Below are 20,681 nucleotides of genomic sequence, written 5' to 3'. Positions count from 1 at the left end.
GACTGTGGGGAGGGTCAGGGAAAGGGACGAGCACGTGGAGCAGAGGGAATTTTCAGGCTGTGACTCTCTTCTGGATGAGGCTGTGGTGGGTGTGGATGTGTGGGTGTCATGCAGTTGTCAAAAAACAAAATGTTCAACAAAGAGAGTTGCTGTAGTTAACAATAGCGTGTGCTGGGCAAGCTGCCACACGTGTACTCCCATGAGGCCTGCCGACACACAGTGAGTTCCAGGACTGTGTGAGCTATGAAGTGAGGCATTGTCCCACAACACAAAAATAAAATCAACACACACATATATATGTTAATTGATTATAAAAAACACTGTAGCTGGGCAGCAGTGGCGCACACCTTTAGTCCCAGCACTCGGGAGGCAGCGCCAGGCAGATCTGTGTGAGTTCAAGGCCAGCCTGGTCTACAGGGCGAGATCCAGGACAGGCACCAAAACTACACGGAGAAACCCTGTCTCAGAAAAAAAAAAAAATACTGCACTAATGCAAGCAGCTATAAAGGGAGACAACGGGGCTGAAGGATGGCTCAGCAGTTAAGAGCATAATCTGCTCCTGTCAGGGATCTGAGTTCTGGTCCCAGCACCCAGGTCAGGCAACTGACAACTGCTGGTAACTCCTGCTAAGGCAAGCTTGTGACGCCTCTTTTGTCCTCCCAGGACACTATATGCAGGTGTACAAACTCACACACCGACACATACATATAGTTTAAAGAATTTTAAAAATATAAAAATAATCTGGATGTGGTGGGCCATTCCTTTCATTCGAGTACTCAAGAGGCAAAGCAGGCAGGTCTCTGAGTTCAAGGCCAGCATGTCTCAAAACAAAATAAAGCAACCAAAAGGTACACACACACACACACACACACACACACACACACCTACCTTTCATACATTTTTTTGAGGCTTTTATTTCTTTTAATTTTGTTTTCTGTGCATTTGGTGTTTTGTCTGCATTCATGTCTGCATGAGGGTGTTGGGTCCCCTAGAACTGTAGTTACAGATAATTATAAGCTCATGTGGGTGTTGGGAAATTAAACCCAGGTCCTCTAGGAGAGCAGTCAGTGCTCTTAACCACTGAGCCATCTCTCTAGCCCTGGCCTTGCATACTTTTTAAAAACAGGGTCTCCTGCAGCCCAGCATGACCTTGAACTTCTGATCCTCCTGCTTCCAACTCCTGAGTGCTGGGATTGTAGGCATGTACCACTCACTGTATTATTTTCTTTTCTGTTGCTGTGATAAGATACCATGACCAAGGCAACTTACAAAAGAAAGCATTGAAGCCGGGTGGTGGTGGTGGTGGTGGTGGTGGTGGTGGTGGTGGTGGTGGTGGCGGCGGCGGCGGCGGCGGCAGCGGCGGCGGCGGCGGCGGCGCACGCCTTTAATCCCAGCACTCGGGAGGCAGAGCCAGGCGGATCTCTGTGAGTTCGAGGCCAGCCTGGGCTACCAAGTGAGTCTCAGGAAAGGCGCAAAGCTACACAGAGAAACCCTGTCTCGAAAAACCAAAAAAAAAAAAAAAAAAAGAAAGCATTGAGTTGGGTTTATGGTTTCAGATGGTTAGGCTCTATCATGGGGAATAATGGCAGCAAGCAGCAGACATGTTGGCCGGAGCAGCAGCCAACAGTTCACATTTCGGTCTTCAAGCAGGAGGCAGAGAGGGCACACTAGGAATGTTGTAGGTCTTTTGAAACCTCAAAGCTCACGCCCAGTGATGCATCTCTTCAAGGCCACACCTCCTAATTCTTCCCAAACAGTTCCACCCACTGGGAACCAAGTGGCCAAACATCTGAGCCTATGGGTGCCATTCTCATCGAAACCACCACAGCCACCGTGCCTGCTTTTAGATGTAGCTAGGATCAAACCCAGGGCTGTGCATGGTAGGCAAGCATTCTGCCAACAGAGCCACATCCACAGCTCCTTAAAATGCACTTTACAGGAATGTATAGACGTGGTAAACCCATATGAAACAAGTCTAAGAAAGTATTAATATGGTGTGGCCGCTTGTCCAATTTGGGCTTTTAAAGGTTTTTATAGTTTTATTTGTCTGTATGCACACATTGTGCAAGTGTCCATGGAGGACAGAGAGAGCATCAGATCCCCTGGAACTGGAGTTACAAAACACTCTTAACCACTGAGCCATCTGTCCAGCCCTGAAATTTTGCCTTGGGTTTCATGTATCTCAGGCTGGTTTCAAACTCACCATGTAGGCTAAGGCTAGCCTCTAACTGACCCTTCTGGTCCCACATCCCGAGTCCTGGAATTACAGGCATCTACCACCACACCCAACTCTATCCTCATTCTTAACAAATAAATCACTTGTACTATTCATGTATCTCATTTATTGTTTTACAGTTTGTTAATGAAATATGAAGGTAGAATTGAAATCATTTCTTGATAAGGCAGAAGAGTGTGTTGGGCGGGGATTGTCTGGGGTGGGAATTCTGTTGGAAGCCTCCTTGTTGCCTTCCTCTTTCCTGTCAGGAAATGCCTGTGGAGGGGATTCTTTTTAGTATAGACAACCATTTTCATGAAAACCTGTATGTTTTCCCCACCAAAAAATTTCCTAGGAATTTGTCAAACTGTGAAACTGTTAACAATAAATCAAATGAGTTCATTTTCCTTCTCAAGGCAGTAGCTTCTTCTAAGAGGTTCTAAGATTTAATACCACCACCACCACCACCAACAACAACAACAACTCTGGCCCCAACAACAACTCTGGCCCGTTGTGGGTTTTTTTTTTTTTTTTTTTTTTTGGTTTTTTGAGACAGGGTTTCTCTGTGTAGCTTTGCGCCTTTCCTGGAACTCACTTGGTAGCCCAGGCTGGCCTCGAACTCACAGAGATCCGCCTGGCTCTGCCTCCCGAGTGCTGGGATTAAAGGCGTGCGCCACCATGGCCTGGCTTCTGTTGTGTTTTTTTAAATATTTAGTTTTATCTTATGCATTAGAGTGTTTGTCTGCTTGTATGTATGTTCACCACATGCATGCTGTACCTATAGAGGCCAGAAGGGGGCGGTGAATCCCCTGGGACCAGAGTTGGAGGTGGCTGTGAGCCACCTTGTGGGTGCTGGGACCCAAACCCAGGTCTCTGGAAGAGCATCTAGTGCTCTTAAATACTAGCTATATCTGCAACCCCAGATTCCCACATTTTTATCATTGTATTTGTCTTACTTTTTAGTAGAGTGGAATATTTCAAGAAAAAGAAAATGAAAAGGGAAAACAATTTGTCTAGGAGACTACATACACATGAACAACTGAATAATACGTGGAAATGACCTTGCCTTGGCTGTGTCTCATGTGTGTACAATTACTGTTCATGAAGAGATAACCCCAGCTAATGCAAACTGTTCAGATGAACTAAATCAAGCCGGAAAGCAGAGCATAGAGGTGTCCACCTATAATCCAAGCACTCAGGAGGTAGACACAAGAAGGTTAGGAATTCAAGGTTATCCTTGGCTATGTAACATGTTAGAGGCTAGCCTGGATTACATGAAATCCTATCTCTAAAATTAATAATAAATGCATAAATATAACTGAAGGGATGGGTCTTTAGCCTTAGGGTAGAACAGTTTCTCCTGAGGACCAGGCTTTGGGTTTGATCTCTACTGTGAAACCCAAAAATGAAGAAATAAACCAGAAGAAAGTTCACCTGCAGAGTAACTAAGGAAAACCAAACAGAACAGCAGTCGTAACCATGGTGTTCCTTCCAAGCTCCCCTGTTCCACCCTTTATGAATGAATGCCACGTGGAGATTATCAAGAAAATAAGTGAAGCAATACACATTTCAAGTGCAAAGGTTATATATGAGACATTAACCCTGACTCTATAAATATCACTCTCAGGTGTGTGTGGTGTCGCGGCGTGTTTAAGCATATGTGTGTGCAAGTTCCTCTGTGTGTATGTGTGTGTATATGTGTGTGTGTGTGTGTGTGTGTGTGTGTGTGTGCAGGTTCCTGTGTGTGTGTGTGTGTGTGTGTGTGTGTGTGTGCAGGTTCCTCTGTGTGTGTGTGTATGTGTGTGTATGTATGTGTGTGTATGTGTATGTGTGTGTGTGTGCAGGTTCCTCTGTGTGTGTATGTATGTGTGTGTATGTGTGTGTGTATGTATGTGTGTGTGTATGTGTGTGTATGTGTGTGTGTGTGTGTGTGTGTGCGTGTGTGCAGGTTCCTGTGTGTGTGTCAGTCTGAAGCTGATGGTTAGATCTACGTCTTCTTCTATTGCTCCCCACCTTACTTCTTTGAGATGAGGTCTGTCACGGGACCTGAAGCTTGCTGTTTTGGCTAGACTGGCTGGCCAGCATGACCCAGGATCCATTTGTCTCTGTCCCCTAGCACTGGGGTTATAGGTACCCCCAGCACCTTGCCTTTTTGTGTGATCTGAGGATCCAAACTCAAGTGCTCATGCTTGCATAGCAGACGCTTTATCAACTGAACCACCGCCCAGCCCCAAACTGTAATCTTCAAGCTACATCACTGGCTTATTTGGTCTTTCCGACTCCTTGATGTAATTTGAGCTCTCTCTGAAGGCCCAGCTTTGTTTCCTGTCTGCCCACACACATGCTTCAGACCCTGCACTCAGTCACTAGCTCTCACCATACTCTCTCACAGCTCTCTGAGTTGGTATGTGGCTCTTCCATGCTTAAAGAATTCCATCCCTACTTTGGTAATTCCTCTAAGCTGCATCTTGTCTTTTAGGAAACCTTTCTGGACTTTCATAGTCCCAGTTCAATGACCTTCATTAGAACTTTGTCTAGAATACTTAGCACACCAACTTCCTCCTCACAGGGTGTTCTAGACCCGGAAGCTGCGGTGGCAACATCTTGATTCAGCAGTTTCCTGACTAGAGGGAGAGCCACAACGGGAGGAAGGGGGCTGCAGAGGGTGACTACTTATCCCCTGGGAAGGCTGGCCCGAAGTCACAGTCAAGACCAAGAGCTGTCTGCTCAATGGAGGGTTAGAAGCAGATAAGGGGCAAGACATTGGTAGGTCCAAGAGGGTGAGCCTGAGACCTCAAAGGCAGAGGGAGGCAGGAGTAGGGTGAGAAGGTCAGAGATGCTGTGTTCCTGCTTTTACTGATCTTCAGCCTTCTCCTTCCCCATACAATAGACAACAAGTGCCATTGAGTCGAACTGGACCCTGTTTGGCCCTCTCTTAAAGAACATCCTTTAAAAATTATTATTATTATTATTATTATTATTATTATTATTATTATTATTTTTGGTTTTTCGAGACAGGGTTTCTCTGTGTAGCTTTGCGCCTCTCCTGGAACTCGCTTTGGAGACCAGGCTGGCCTCGAACTCACAGAGATCCGCCTGCCTCTGCCTCCCGAGTGCTGCGATTAAAGGCGTGCGCCACCACCGCCCGGCTTAAAAATTATTTTTATGTGTGTGTGTGTGTGTGTGTACGTGTGTGTGTGTGTGTGTGTGTGTGTGGAGGTGCAGATGCTTTTGAAGGCCAGAAGAGAAAGCCCGATTCCCTGGCCCTGGAGCTACAGGTGGTTGTGAGCTGCTAATGTGGGTGCTGAGGACTGCACTTGGGTCATCTGGAAGAGTAGTATGTACTCAACCACTGAGTCATCTCTCCAGGCCCATCCTCCTCCCTCTCCTCCCTCTCTCCTTCCTTTCTTCGTTTCTTGCTTATGTTTGTGTGTATGAGCGTGTGTGTTGATGTGTCCTCATACCACAGTGCACACACCATGTCAGAGGACAACGTTCTCCACACGTTCAAGGCTCTATCTTCTGGCAATCTGTCACAGTCTTCTTCATCGTCCTACCCTGCATTATACTTATTTGGATGTGGCTGATTTCTTTCTACCTGAGTCACCTCTGGGAGAAAGATCACTGCTCTGAATCATCTTTGAAAGTCCCTTGGGGCTCTAGGTTCAGCTGAAGTACTTCAGAGTATTTATGTATGTATGTATGTATGTATGTATGTATGTATGTATGTATGTATGTACATATGTATGTGTGTATGTATTTATGTGTTTATTTGAGACAGGGTCTTAATATGTAGCCCAGGCTGATTTCAAACCTTCCATCCTTCTGCCTCTGCCTCACTAGTGCTAGGATGACAGGCATGTGCCACCACATCTGGCAAATCTTGTGTGTGTGTGTGTGTGTGTGTGTGTGTGTGTGTAGTAATAGTGAGTATGGATGGGTGTTGTGGTGGTGCACACCTTTGATCCCAGCATTCAGGAAGCAAAGGCAGGTGGATCTCTGTGAGTTCGAGGCCAGCCTAATAATCTACATGGTGAATTCCAGGACAGCCAGGGCTACATAGAGAGACCCTGTCTCAACAAACAAACAAACAAAAAGAAATAATAATGAGTGTGGGTGTTTGTGGTGTGTTACCTGTTCTTTCTTTTTAGTCCTTATTTTTGCACATTGGTAATACCAGTTGAGACAAAAACAAGCACGTGGGCTCTCAAAGTCTAGTCCAAGGGGTCTGAGGAACATAAATGTGTAATCTGGTGTATCTCCCGTGTCACACAAGACTTCATGATTGCTGGGTACTACTCTCCTTTACTTTTATTACTTTGTATTATGAAATTTGAAATCAGAAATCAGTGTGTCAATTATACTCTGATCCTGTGATTGAAGTGTGAGCCTTTATAACTAAGAACTAATGGTTAAAAAAAAAATCTAAGCTTGCTCAGCAATGGTGGCCCATCCCTTTAATCCCAGCACTCTGGAGGCAGAGGCAAGCAGATCTCTGTGAGTTTGAAGCCAGCCTGGTCTACAGTGCAACCCTGTCTTGAAAAACAAAACAAAACAGTAAGTTTGGTATTTATCAGAGTGTAATTTATATGCATATATATTCTCATATATCTATAATTATCTATTTATCCCTTATTTATGCTTATTTTATAATTAATGAAGAATGAAAGAAAATTGGTTGAAGTATTTCTTTAAAGGTCTAATACTCAACTGTCCAATCTCATGACCATGAAGACCAATCTTCATGTTGCCATTGAACCTTTGAAGCATAAATATTCTAAACTGAGATATGTTGTAAGCAGGAAAAAATACACACTGGGTCAGTGAGATGGCTCAGCAGGCAAAGTAGCTTTCTGCCAAGCCTGATTTCATGAGTTCAATCCCTGTAACCTACATGTTAAAAGGAGAGTACTCATTCCCACAAACTGTGCCTTGATCTCCGCATATATACCTTGGCACACCAGTGCACCAACATATACACTGTCTTACCTATCATTCACTGTTTCCTTGACACAGCCTAGAATCACCTGGGAAAAAAAGCCTCGAGTAACCGTCTTAATCACGCTGGTCTGTGGAATTGCCTGTGGGGCATTGTCTTAATTAATGTAGGAAGGCCCGGCCACAGTGGACAGTACCAGCCCTAGGCAGGTGGTCCTGGGCTGAATAAGAAAGCTAGCTAAACAGACAGTTGATTTCTGGAAAAGGATGTGGCTCCAGGCAGGTCAACCAGATCTCGGTGATGGTTCCACACCAGGAGTGTATGGGTAGCATATCTTTGAGTTGATGGGTCATTTAAGAAAAAGGAAGTTAGGGGTTAGAGAGGTGAGGGTGGATCTGGGAGGAGTTGGGGATGAATATGATTAAAATATGTTGTATGATATTCCCAAAGAGTTAAGAGAGAGTCAGTAAGAAAGCATTCTTCTCCTTGTTCCTCTGTACTGGCGGTGAGAGAGTTTCCTGGTCAGAGGTAATACTGCCCGGAGTTCCTGTCCTGATTTCCATCAACGGTGGACTGTGACCTGGAAGTATAAGTTGAAATGAACCCTTTCCTCCTCTAAGTGGCTTTTGGTCCGATTTGTGTGTGTGTGTGTGTGTGTGTGTGTGTGTGTGTGTGTGCGCGCGCGCGCGCGCATTGGTGTTTTGCCTGCATGTATGTCAGTGTGAGGGTATCGAATTACCTAGAACAGGAGTTACAGACAGTTGTGAGCTGCCATGTGGGTGCTGGGAATTGAACCTGGGTCATCTGGAAGAACAGCCAGTGCTCTTAACCACTGAGCCAACTCTCTAGCGCCCCCAACCCCACCGCAAGCAAACACTAGGACACACACACACACACACACACACACACACACACACACAATAAATAAATAAAATTTAAAATGCATGCTGAATTTTGAAGTCTTATTTTAACAATGTAAAATGTGTCCAAATGAAAATGAGGACGTGGCAGCTCCTGGGTGTGGCTGAGGAGACGTTTTTTATCGTAGATATGAGGGAGAGAACGGCCAGAGGCGTCTGGAAGGGTCCAGACTGAATCAGTCATGAAAGAGGAGGAGGAGAGCGGGAGAGGAGGAGGAGGAGAGCGGGAGAGGAGGAGGAGGAGAGAGAGAAGGGGGAAAGAGCCAAGAGTGAGTGGGAACCAAATGGCTGAGTTAGGCAGGAATCAGAAGCTGGGGTGGGGGGTGAAGCCCAGTCCCTGGGAGGGAGAGGTTTAGGGTAGGGGGCGGGGTGAGAAGCACTGGGAGGAGCTACAGGTCCTGAATGAGACTTGTCCTGGGTTTCTTTGGGACCTGACAGTATCTTCAGGACGTTTAACATGGATTGCATGTTGAATGGTAAACGTTTGAGATACTGGCCTAGATAAACTGTGTTACTGAAATCTATTTCACGTTTCTTTGTCCTTTTTTCCTGTGTGGCTTCACAGATTTTAAAGCTAATTCTGTCACTTGCATTGCATTTTGTAGAGCCTGTCCTCTGTTCTTCCTCTTCAGAGACCTGCACCAGGTATTACTAGAAATTTTACCTCCCCCTTTCCCCCAGTTTTGAGGCCTCACTGCTTTGTGACTTCAAAACAAAGTCACATTTGATTATGTTTTCACCTAGATGAAGATAACAAGTTAAGTCCATATATGTTATCAGGAAAAATTGTGCTACAATTTCCTCTCTCCCATATGCAGATAACCCAGGCTTGTGGATTGATGTGTGAGCCTTGGTACTCCCCTTCTGTGGCATGACAAATTTGGAACTCAGATGTGTTCTTGAGGCTTCAAACTGCCTCCTCGTTGTCGAGAGAAGGGTTGAGTCAATACCAGGGCTGTGTTCGTTTTCCATTACTGTATATCAGATGAATACGAGTTTAGTGACCTGAAACAATACCCATTAATTAGCTTATTTTTTCTGTATGTTAGAAGTCCAGTCGCCATGGCCACAGTGTCACAGGGTGGAATCAGGATTGTTTGCAGTCTTACCTCATCTGGCTGCTCCAGGTGGAGGGTCTACTCCTTTCTTGTTAGCGGGATCCAGTTCCTTGGGGGTATGGGACTCAGGTCCCTGTTTCCTTGCTAGCTGTCAGTCACCAACCGCCAGTCTCCACTCTTAGGTGGTTTGCATTTTTTGCTCAGTGTCCCACCCCCATCTAACCAGCAAGCCTAAATCTCTCCAGTTTCTCTTCCTACCAGTAGCCAGAGAAAGCCCTCCGCTTTCAAGTGCTCCTGTCCTTAAATCAGACCCATTCAAATAACCTCCTTTTGTGGTCAACCGTGACAACATATCCTGAACGGGAATGGCATGACCTCCTAGTCCTGGGTTCCTGGGACTGAGGCACGGAATGCTGGGGATACAGGGCGGTACATTTTTGGCAGTCAACGCGCCCTGGTGGTCTGATAGGGTGAGTAATGACCAGGGAGGCGGCAGCAGGGGGCAAGGCACTGGAATCTTCCCAGCTATGCAGCCTGGCTCGTGGGGAAGACAGAGCGGAGAAAGAGCCAAGTGACTATGAGGCAATGGCCCTTGCTGGCCCACGAGTCAGAAAGGGGTCTGGTTTGCCATCTTCCTTCCCGGAGATACGGATCTCTGCTGGGAGGAAGTGACAACATTTCTGTCATTCCTTATAGGACACCAATGTTTAAGTGCTTAAGGGCCACTAAATGCCCTTTGCCCTCATGCTGGAACTCTGAGACTTGGCGACGGAAATCCCATGGCTCCTCACTTCTCACTGGCCCCCACTGCCCACTGGCCCTGCTGCCCACTGGCCCTGCTGCCCACTGGCTCCTACTCCCCACTGACCTTTACTATCCCCCACTGTCCACTGCCCACTGCCCCCCACTGCCCACTGCCCCCCATTGCCCACTGCCCCCCACTGTCCACTGCCCCCCACTGCCCACTGCCCCCCATTGCCCACTGCCCCCCACTGCCCACTGCCCCCCATTGCCCACTGCCCCCCACTGCCCACTGCCCCCCATTGCCCACTGCCCCCCACTGTCCACTGCCCCCCACTGCCCACTGCCAACCCACTATCCACTGCCTCCCACTGTCCACTGGCCCCCCACTGCCCACTGCCCCCCACTGTCCACTGCCACCACTGCCCACTGCCCCCCCACTGTCCACTGCCCCCCACTGTCCACTGCCCCCACTGCCCACTGCCCCCCACTGCCCACTGCCCTCCCACTGTCCACTGCCCACTGTCCCCCCACTGTCCACTGCCCACTGCCCCCCCACTGCCCACTGCCCCCCCACTTTCCACTGCCCCCCACTTTCCATTGCCCCCCCACTGTCCACTGCCCCCCCACTGTCCACTGCCCCCACTTTCCACTGCCTCCCACTGTCCACTGCCCCCCCACTGTCCACTGCCCCCACTGCCCACTGCCCCCCACTGCCCACTGCCCCCCCACTGTCCACTGTCCCCCCACTGTCCTCTGCCCCCCACTGCCCACTGCCCCCCCCACTGTCCACTGCCCCCACTGCCCACTGGCCCCTGCTGCCTGACAATACTGGAAACCGTTCTGCTGGTTCCTGTGAGCCAATGAGGCTTCTCCAGGTGCAGGCAGGAGCATCTCTTTCTAGACTGCAGCCTGGTGCTGAGTGGAATGGCCAGCACAGCTTTTACTCCTCTTGGACTTCACTTTTGGACTTATCTCCCCTACTTCAGCTTCCCTTAGTTCCCTTCAGCTCCTTGGGAACATTCCTTCAAGGTGTCAGTTTCTGAACCCTTCTTATTCAGACTTGTGTCCTGTGAGCCTGCCTCTTCTCTCCTTATCACCGTCATTACTTTACTTGTTAAGTTTCTCTTGTATTTTTAAATGTTTAAAAATGATGATGTAAGATCACACGTTGCCCAGACTGGCCTCTAACTCCCTCGGGAGTGTTGGCATTACAAGCATGTGCTTGCTACCCTCTCTCACCCCCATCCTCACTCCCACTAATACAGGGCTGCGGGTTGAACCCAGGGCTTCACGCAAACCAGATAGGTACTCTATCGACTGAGCTATAGTCTCAGCCATGATTTACATTTAGTGTATGTGTTTCCGTGTGTGTGTGTGTGTGTGTGTGTGTGTGTGTGTGTGTGTGTGTTTATGTGCATGGGGAGGCCAAAGTTCATGCCACGGTGCACTTGTGGAAGCTGGGGAATGACTTGCCGGAGTCCCTTCCCTCATTCTAACATGTAGGTCTCAGGAATCAACCTTGGGTCTGAAGGCTCAGCAGCTGGTGCCTTTACCCGCTGAGCAGTCCCTCTAGTTCCGGAGATTTGTTCACTTTTATGCACGTGAGTGTTTTGCCTCATGTACTTATGTGCACTACATGTGTGCCTGGTGCTTTTGGAGGCTAAAGAGGGCATCGGATCCTCTGGTACTGAAGTTACAGAAGGTTTTGAACCACCCTGTGAGCCCTGCGATCCAAGCTCAGGTCCTCTGCTAGAGAAGCAAGTGCTCTTAAACACTGAACCATCTCTCCAGCCCCTCAGCTTGTGTTTTGAAACAGGATCTCTCTCTTTTGCCTGGAACTGGTTAATGCACCTGGACTAGCTGGCAGATGATTCCAAAGACCTACCTGTTTCTCCCTCCTCGGTGCTGGTATCACAAGTACACATCTGGCCCTCATTTTGTTTACCAACTGAGCTGTCTCCCTAGCTGTCCCCCACTCACACTGAACTTGAATTTTTGTTGAGATTCATACATGAGGGTTATATTTACATCATTTCCACCCTTCCCTCTTTGCCTTCCAACTTTTTCTATGTTCCTTTCACTCTCTCTGAAATTCATGACCTCTTCTATAATTATACTGTTAACACATATACCCGTATGCATATGCACAGGCAGATAGATACAACCTATTGAGTCCATCTCTGTGTGCACACGTCTGACCACGTGGGCCTGGATAACCTATCAGAGACCAAGTCCCTAAAGAAAACTGAGTCTCCTTTCAGCACTATTGGCTGCCTATAACTATGCATCTGGGGCAAGGCCTTGTGAAATTCTCCCCACCCACGTATGCATGCCAACTCATTACGTAGGCCTTGTTTAGGCAACCATATTGTTGAGATTGCATGGGCAGAGCATCTCTATCATGTCTAGAAGACACTATCTAGCAAAAGACATCTTGGTCCTCTGGCTCTTAGAGTCTTTCTGCCTCCTCTTCCTAAGGTGTAGGGGTTGTTATAGATGTATCAGTTGGGGCTCGGCCCCCTGAAGTCATTTATTCTCTACATTTTGACCAGATGTAGATGTCTGTAATAACCTCTGTCCGTTGCAAACGCATTATTTTTTTTAATTTCTAAAAAGTATTTTTCATATGTATGAGTGTTTTGCCTGTGTGTTCATATGTACACCTGGCACTCACTGAGGACAGAAGAAGGTGACAGATCCCCTGGAACTGGAATTACAAATGGTTGTGGGCCTCCATGTGGGTACTGGGAATGGAACCCTGGTCCTCTGCAAAAAGAGCGATGGCCTTAACCATTGAGCAAACTCTCCCACGAAGCTTCTTTTGGTAAGAGATACTCTTTTCTAGGAGGGCTGGTGCTCCCATTTAACTCATATTTAACTTTTATCCCCCACTGAGACAGGGTTTCTTTAGGTAGCTTTGGCTGGTCAAGAACTCACTATGTAAACCAGTGATTCTCAACTTTCCTAATGCTTCAACCTTTTTATACAGTTCCTCATGTTGTGGTGACCCCTAACCATAAAATTGTTTCGTTGCTATGTCACCACTCTAGTTTTGCTACTGTTATGAATTGTAATGTAAATATCTGATATGGGACTCCAAGGGTCGAGACCCACAGGTTGAGAACTGCTAATACAGACCAAGCTGGGCTTGTAATCACAGAGATCCATCTGTCTTTATCTCCTAAGTGCTGGGATTAAAGGCATATGCCACCACACCTAGCTCCTCATATTTAATTCTAACAAATGTACAACAAAAACTTATTGCTATCCGTTGGGAAAATCTGTACATCTTGCATATATAGTGTGAACCGGAAAGACGGAAGAGGGCTGTAGCTCAGTGGAAAGGTACTTGCCTCACATGCAGTGAACCCTAGGTTCAATCCCCGATCCTGCTTAAAACACACACACACACACACACACACACACACACACACACGAATGAAATAAAAAAGTTTCTGGTTGTACATGAGCTCTGGTCTGACCCAGCATAAGCTTTTTCCTTCCCCTTTTCTGGCTGTCTATTCCCAAAGGCATTTTTATTATAGTTCCCAACGTTTTGCTGGGCATGTTGGCCTATACCTTTAATCCAGCACTTGGGAGACAAAGGCAGGTAAATCTCTGTAAATTCAAGGTTAGCCTAGTCTATCTACACAGTGAATTCAAGGCCACCCAGGGCTACATTGGGAGACCCTGTCTCAAAACAAAACAAAACACAGCTCCAAAAACAACAACGAAAATCCAACTCTGAACTTTTTTTTTTTTTTTTTTTTTTTTTTTTGGTTTTTTCGAGACAGGGTTTCTCTGTGCAGCTTTGCGCCTTTCCTGGAACTCACTTGGTAGCCCAGGCTGGCCTCGAACTCACAGAGATCCACCTGGCTCTGCCTCCCGAGTGCTGGGATTAAAGGCGTGCGCCACCACCGCCCGGCAACTCTGAACTTTTTTTTCGGGGTGCTACAATGCATTTAGGTTACAGGCTACAGATGGTATTGAAGCTACTCAGGCTGATGGACCTAACCCAATCTTCTCTATCCTTGCTGCTCAGGAAGTGTGCTCCATAATAAATCTCCCACAGCACCACAGGTGTGTTCTCCACAGTGGAGAAGCTGCCTCTTCCATCTGAAGAGCTGATTGCCTCCTTTCCACCCCAAATTCCTGTCCCGAGAAACCTTTGCTACCTGGACAGACACCTGATGTCTCCCTAAGGCTATTGGTGTCCAGTGATGTGATGCTGCCATGTGACATTTCATGGAGGAAAAAGGCCAGGGTTTCTAGCCAGCCTTCCCCATCACTTGGTACCCTAATTTGCACACAGTGGGCATTCAATGACTGCTTGAGGGTCCAAGCAAATGTGAAGCAAAGTTCATCATGAGTTCCCATCACCATGCTTCAGGCAATCAATATTTTTTTTTTTTCTGTCCTTATTGAGTTCCATGTTTTTTGAGTTTTTTCCATCTTAAGTCATGATTCACGTGCCATGTGTCCATTATCCTGTCAGCTAACTAGCTGAGATGTTTGCTGTTTGCCTCTAGGTTTTATGTTGTTTGACTGAAGCTATAGCTCAGTGACAGAGGGCTTAGCAAGTGTGAAGTCCTGAGTTCCATCCCTAGCACCAAAAAAGAAGAAAGAAAGAAAAAAAAGCAACTTAACTTTCTATAACTTTACATAGAATTGATAGAGTGATCTCTGTGTCCCAAACAATTTATACATACCTCTAATTAGAGAGTGGCTATATTAGAGCCACTGAACCTTGGGTACAGCTGAGAATAAAGGGGACAAAATAATTAATAAGCCAGGACTAGAGATGGCCCTGATAAACTCAGAAATATGGTCATACTATTATGATAGTAGTTATGTATCGAGCTATTCAGGCTGTTCTAGGCTGACAAAGACTTTATTTCTCTTTCCTTTCTTTGTTGTGTGGGACTGTGACTGTCACATGGTCTGGTTGAAGGACTGTTGGTACCTCTTTGAAATCATTCTTTTGCTCAGTGGTAGAGCCCTTGCCTAGCATGTGAGAGGCCCTAAGTTCAAGTCCCAGAACTGCACATACACAGCAAAGTTGATTGATTCTGCTATCTTTAGGGCTCAAACAGTTCCACACAGCGCCTTTTTTTTTTTTTTTTTTTTTTTGGTTTTTCGAGACAGGGTTTCTCTGTGTAGCTTTGCGCCTCTCCTGGAACTCACTTGGTAGCCCAGGCTGGCCTCGAACTCACAGAGATCCGCCTGGCTCTGCCTCCCGAGTGCTGGGATTAAAGGTGTGCGCCACCACCGCCCGGCCCACACAGTATTGTTATGAACCAGGGCAAGGAGCTTAATTAGATGCTTGCGTCGTGATAATAGTTAATATTTTATTGCTGGTACTTCACTTGAGCCTGTGAGTTCTCTGAATGATTTCCCACAACAGTTCTCAAGGTAGACATTATTAGTCCTATTAAATGAAAACGTAGGTTTGGGAAGAGCTTTGATCTGAGCTACATTGCTAATTATGCACCAGAGTCTGGATTGAATTCCAGATTCTGATTCCATACACCGTCTCCTTTCTAAATGTGGAAATAGAGCTGCTATCAAGTTTTGGGAAGCAGTTTAAAAAATATAAATAGTGCACTTGTCGGAAAATTCATTTGCTTTGAGTTGTGTATGTGTGTGCGTGTATATACAGTGTATGGATGTGTACATATGCAGAAGACAGAGATTGACATCACATATCTTTTATCATTCTCCATTTTGCTTGTAGAGACAGGGTCTCTCATCAAACCTGAGACTTGCTGATTGGGCTAGTCAGAGATTCTCTCTATCTCTGCCTCCCAGTGCTGGGATTACAGGTTGTTTTCATGGGGGTTGGGAAGGAACTCAGTTCTCATGCTTGTACAGCAAGTCTTTGTCCCCACTGAGCCATCTCCCCAGCCCCGGCTTTGAGATCTCCAAAAGCAGATTTATTCGGTTTAGTAAGACTGCAGAATCAGGCCAATGTGGTAGCTATGGGAGCCCAGAAGCGATTAGGAGCTGGTTAGACCAACATGTTGCTTCCTGCGGTCCTTGGTGTTTCCACTTGTTATGGATTAGGAAGTGCACAAGACAGCTCCTTTTGTACTTCAGCAACTCCGCTGCTTATCAGGAGCCTCAGAGGCAGGCCACTGTGCAAGTGAAGAACGGAGGTGTCTGTTCTGTCCTTGTCCTTCCTTGAGAGCAAGATTGTACTGGGCAACAGTCTTAAAGACAGTGAAGACACACCCTGCCTCTGACGCTAGAAAATTTAGTTTTTGGTACTATCATAATTAAAAACTGTATTTTGACACGATGAAATCCTTTATCAATGATTTTTTTTTTTTGAAGAAGAGCAAAATTTAACCTCTCTCCCTCAAGAGGGCCTCACTATGTAGCCCTGGCTATCCTGGAACTTACTATGTAGACCAGGTTTGCCTTGATCTTACATAGATCTGTTGGGAAGTTGTGTGTCACCATGCCTGGCTTAAAACCTAACTTTATTTAAAAAAATCTGACTCATAAGGTATAATTTGTAGCTTTGTTTTAAATCATGAAGGCTAAATTAAATATGTAAAGAGACTGCTACTAATATTGAGCAAACCATCATGTGTACATACTGTTAAACAATAGAATCATCTAAGCTAGGTGCACGCATGTAATCTCAGCACGCGAGAAGCAGAGACAGAGGGACTGCTACAAATTCAAAGTCACCCTAGTCTACAGTGTGAGTGCCAGGCCAAGCAAGTCTATGCATAGGGAGACCCTGTCTCAAGAAGCCATAACAACAACAGCAACAAAACAATACCCATCTAATTAACCAGAATTGGGTCCTTAGCAAAAGGGGTGTGTGAATGGCCCTAGCAACTCAAACTAGATGCTGTTCAATCACACATTTTTATTATTTATTTTTTATTTACTCTTCTGTTTTCTTCAAGTCAGGGTTTCTCTGTGTAGCCCTGGCTGTCCTGAAATGTATTATGTAAGCCAGGCTGGCCTTGAACTCACAGAGATCTGCCTACCTCTGCCTCCCTAATGTTGGGATTAATGTGTGTACCACCATCACCCCGCCTCACACTTTTATAAAGTACGAAATAATCTGTAGCCATTCCATAAGGATTGTTAGCTTTTATGGATAAGTGGTAGAAAATATTGTTTAAGGTGACCACATTTGCATGTCAAAGAACAATGCAAGCACATGTGTGATACTTGGGAAGTTTTTGGGGTTTTTTGCCTTAGGGAAGTTTCCTAAAACAATGTGCCTTTAAGTATTATATGAAAATTTCTTTACTCTATCACATTATTCTTACTCAGTGAAATAGGATACAAGGATGTCACTGGCCAAAAATCGCATCAAATGTCAAGTAAATGGTTACTGTACACAAAAGAACTAGGAAGTCCAAATGCTTATGGTATGATGTAGGTTAAGATCTAACGGCTGATTGACAGACAGAAAGTGGAATCAGAGGAAACTGAAAATAAAATTGGTTATTTTTGTTGTTTTAAATTTGCTATTATCTTGGGGATGTTTAAATTTTTTCATTTCTCTAGGTACTTGGGATGTATCAGTTGATTAGAACAGCCATCCCCAACCTCAAAGGTCTGCATATGTAGCTCAGTGCCAGAGCAAGTGCCTGGGTTCTGGCCACAGCAATACATAAATCAAAACCAGCTAACCCAAATACCCAGCTTGTATTGGGGAAGATAGCCACACAAAAACAAAAATATGGACTAAATTGTGAAGCTTGTTCTGGGGTGAAGAGAACAGGGCAGGGTGGGAAGGATTGAGCCTGTAGCAATTTAAAGTAGTGGATTTAGGCTAAGTATCATTGTTAAGGGGCATCAGAGTGCAGCTGAGGACTGAAGGTAGACATTGAAGAATGTCCTAGTCCCCGAGTGGCAGTCTGGAATATGCAAGCCGCAGTGAGTGGTTGGAGATGAATTCTGAGACTTATAGGAAAAAAACAAATTCCAGGGACTTCGTTAGCCATTGTAAAGATCTTATCTTCTACGGTAACTGGAACTCTGGTGGATTTCGATCAGCTGAGACATGAGCTGACTTTCCTTGAGGGAAGATAGGCTCCCTTTGTTTTGACAACAGACTTGGTTGATGGTGGCCAGGGGGCCACTTAAGAAGGCAACTGAAGTATGACTGGGGCCACGGATGACAGAAGCAATGTAGGTGAAAAGTTGTCTGATTTTGGTTTATTTTGAATGTAGAACCTTACCAACTGCTCTTATTGACAGAATGGATGATGAGAATGAGAAGAATCAAGGAGTACTCCAGTTTGAGGATTGAACTGCCAGAAAATGCCTATACATCGTGATGGGCAGCTAGCTCCATTTTTGAGTATGTGCTGTAGATTTCAAGTGGAAGATGTTCATGCATTTCTTGCTTCTCGGTACATAAAGTGTACAGCTAATGTAGTAAAAAAACAGAATGTGGTAGCTGAGGCAGGAGGACTTCTGTGAATTCCAGGTCATGCAGGATTCTACCCCAAAAGACCTTAGGTGTGTGACACACACTTGTAATCCCAGCATTTGGGAGGTGGATGCAGGAGGATCACTAGAGGATCACTAGATCCAGGCCAGCCTTAGCTACATAGTGAGTCTGACGCCATGCCATTCCGGGCTACAAAGAGACCCTGTCTCAAACAACAACAAAACAAAACCAAAAAACGACCCCACAAGAAGTCACAGAGACGCACTGGACACTTTGCACACATTTCAAATGCCAGGTAACGTTTTTGGCTCTATGCCCGCCAGTGAGTCAGTGATTCTGATTCCTTAAAAGTAATGTGACCGAGGGTTTGAGGCAAATAGTTCTCAACTGCTACCAGCTGAGAGACACCTGGTGCTGGCCAGCTCTGCCCCGCAGCGCCCTCGCTTGCCCAGGCGCGTCCATTTGCCGGATCTGGCTGGGAAGGGGCTGTGGCGCGCGGCCGAGGCCTCCATCACCTCCTCTCCCACCCCACCCCCCTCCGCCCACCCAGCGGGTCACTCTGCGCGCGCCTGACCTCCCCGGGGTCTCACCGCTCCCTCACTGGGCGGGGCCTCGCAGCGGCCAGCCCGCCTACTGGGGGACAGGGCGTGTCCTTGCGCTGGGGGCGTGGCCGCGCAGCCGTACACACCGCCTGTGGCTCCGCCTCTGCGCGCGCGAGCCTGAGCGGGAGGGCGGAGCCCGAAGCAGGGAGCGCAGCTGCGGGTGTGTGGAGCCCCTAGAAACATCGGAGCCGGCGCTCGGAGCCGCGCGGCCGGAGCTGGAAGCCCAGACAAAGGCGACGGTGAGTGTGGAGAGGGCCCCACGGTGGCCCCGAGGCGTCAAGTGCGGAGCCGCCGTCCAGAAGGCTGAGGGTGAGCGGGGCCCGGGCCTCGCCGCGCTGCGGATTGGGGTTGCGGGCTGAGGCTGCGGCTGCGGCGGCTCCATTTTCCAGGTCTGGGCGAGGTCCTCACGCGAGGACCGGCGTGTGGTGCTCCTCATTCTCTGTGAGGCCGGTTTCCACCGTAGCCTGTACCCTCCCGACGCGGGAGGCGCTGCGGACCCCTCCCCCAGCCCGCAGCCCCGCCAGTCTGGACCGGCGCGGAGCGGCTAGGCTCCCGGACCCCGACTCCCGCCCGGCCTGCCCGGGACCCCGGGAGAGAGGAAGCCGGGTTGCCGGCTCGCAGTCGCTCCGGCGACTCTTACAGGTTGTTGCACCGGGAGCTCGCAGCCGCGGTGGTGAGCATTACTAACGGGTGTGGTAGGTAGCGGCTCGCTGACGTCGCGTTCCGAGCCGAGGAGCAGCCCCTGGCCGGCTGATTTCGCGTAACCCCGGGAATTCCTCTTCAGCAGCAGTGATTGCAGCTGATAACCTTTCGTGGAGGAGTTTGGTGGTGATGTGCAGAGCTCGGCATTGAAACGTTCTGGGGCAGGGAGTCGAGCTCAGTGGTAGAGAACTTTGCCTTGCACGCAGGAGGCCCTGAGTGGTTCAATCCCCGGGACCCTCGCCCGCCACAAAGAAAAAAAGAAAAAATGTAAATGCTTTATTAAAGGACCTAGCATATAAATACGTGCTCAGTGAAATACTGGTGCAATGAATGACTCTCGAAACACCAGACATAGAGCTGAGTATGATTAAGCACATACTCTCTTGACTCAGACGAAGGGCTGTTAGTGTCCCCCCTGTCCCCCCCCCCCGTCCCTCCCCCATGCAAACTATTGATAACTTTTTCAGTCATTATCGCCAGCTTTGTAGACAGTACGCTTGAGATGTGGAATTTTGAGAAAAGTTGGTTTAGAGTTTTCTATTTCTTAACAGGCCCCATTTCTCATCTTCTTTGAAAATAATGGCGACTGTAAAGGTGTTTGGGGTGTATTTTGAGGCTTAGCTTTCTATTTTGTAGGAATAAAGAAGTGTATGTGCTTTTGAGGGACTGTGGTATGGTCTTGAGAATCTGTATGAGCCAGGGAGAGCTCTGAACTGTAGGGGAAGGGACCTAATGTCTTCCTGGTGGTTAAACATCACCGCCTACTCAGCATACTCATTAAACACATATTAAGCTCAGAGACTGGTGTTGGATGCTGTTTGTGGAAGGGACAAAGCCCAAAATGATTTCTCTCTTAAGCTTGAGCATGAAGTTCATTCTGTGGTATCCGTGGAGCAAATGAGGACTGCCTCAAATCCCAGCACCACTTCATTTAGGAAAGATGGCTGGTGAACTTCAGGAAGTGTGAATTCATTGTAGTCTACTTAAAAGTTAATAAGTAACTCTTTCAGGCTAAGATTACTGGGTTATAGTTTCATTTCTCAGCTTAATAAAAATCCGTGTAGATTTGAAAGTGG

At 47.1% G+C, this 20,681-nt stretch overlaps 1 protein-coding gene across 2 annotated transcripts in view; it reads left to right on the top strand.

The window, feature by feature from the left end:
• The first annotated feature begins 18,989 nt into the window (after window positions 1-18,989).
• The window catches only part of Cdc42se2 (CDC42 small effector 2), a 75,295-nt gene continuing 73,603 nt past the window's right edge, over window positions 18,990-20,681 (top strand). For both annotated transcript variants that reach the window (XM_059270570.1, XM_059270571.1), the window contains exon 1: window positions 18,990-19,142. The gene's annotated coding sequence lies outside the window, so the exon portion shown is untranslated. The remainder of the gene's footprint in view (window positions 19,143-20,681) is intronic.

The sequence above is a fragment of the Peromyscus eremicus genome, chromosome 8a (assembly GCF_949786415.1).
Source record: "Peromyscus eremicus chromosome 8a, PerEre_H2_v1, whole genome shotgun sequence".
Classification (NCBI taxonomy): Eukaryota; Metazoa; Chordata; class Mammalia; order Rodentia; family Cricetidae; genus Peromyscus; species Peromyscus eremicus.
The sequence above is the reverse complement of the archived record's forward strand: the minus strand, read 5'-3'. Positions and strand labels throughout refer to the sequence as shown.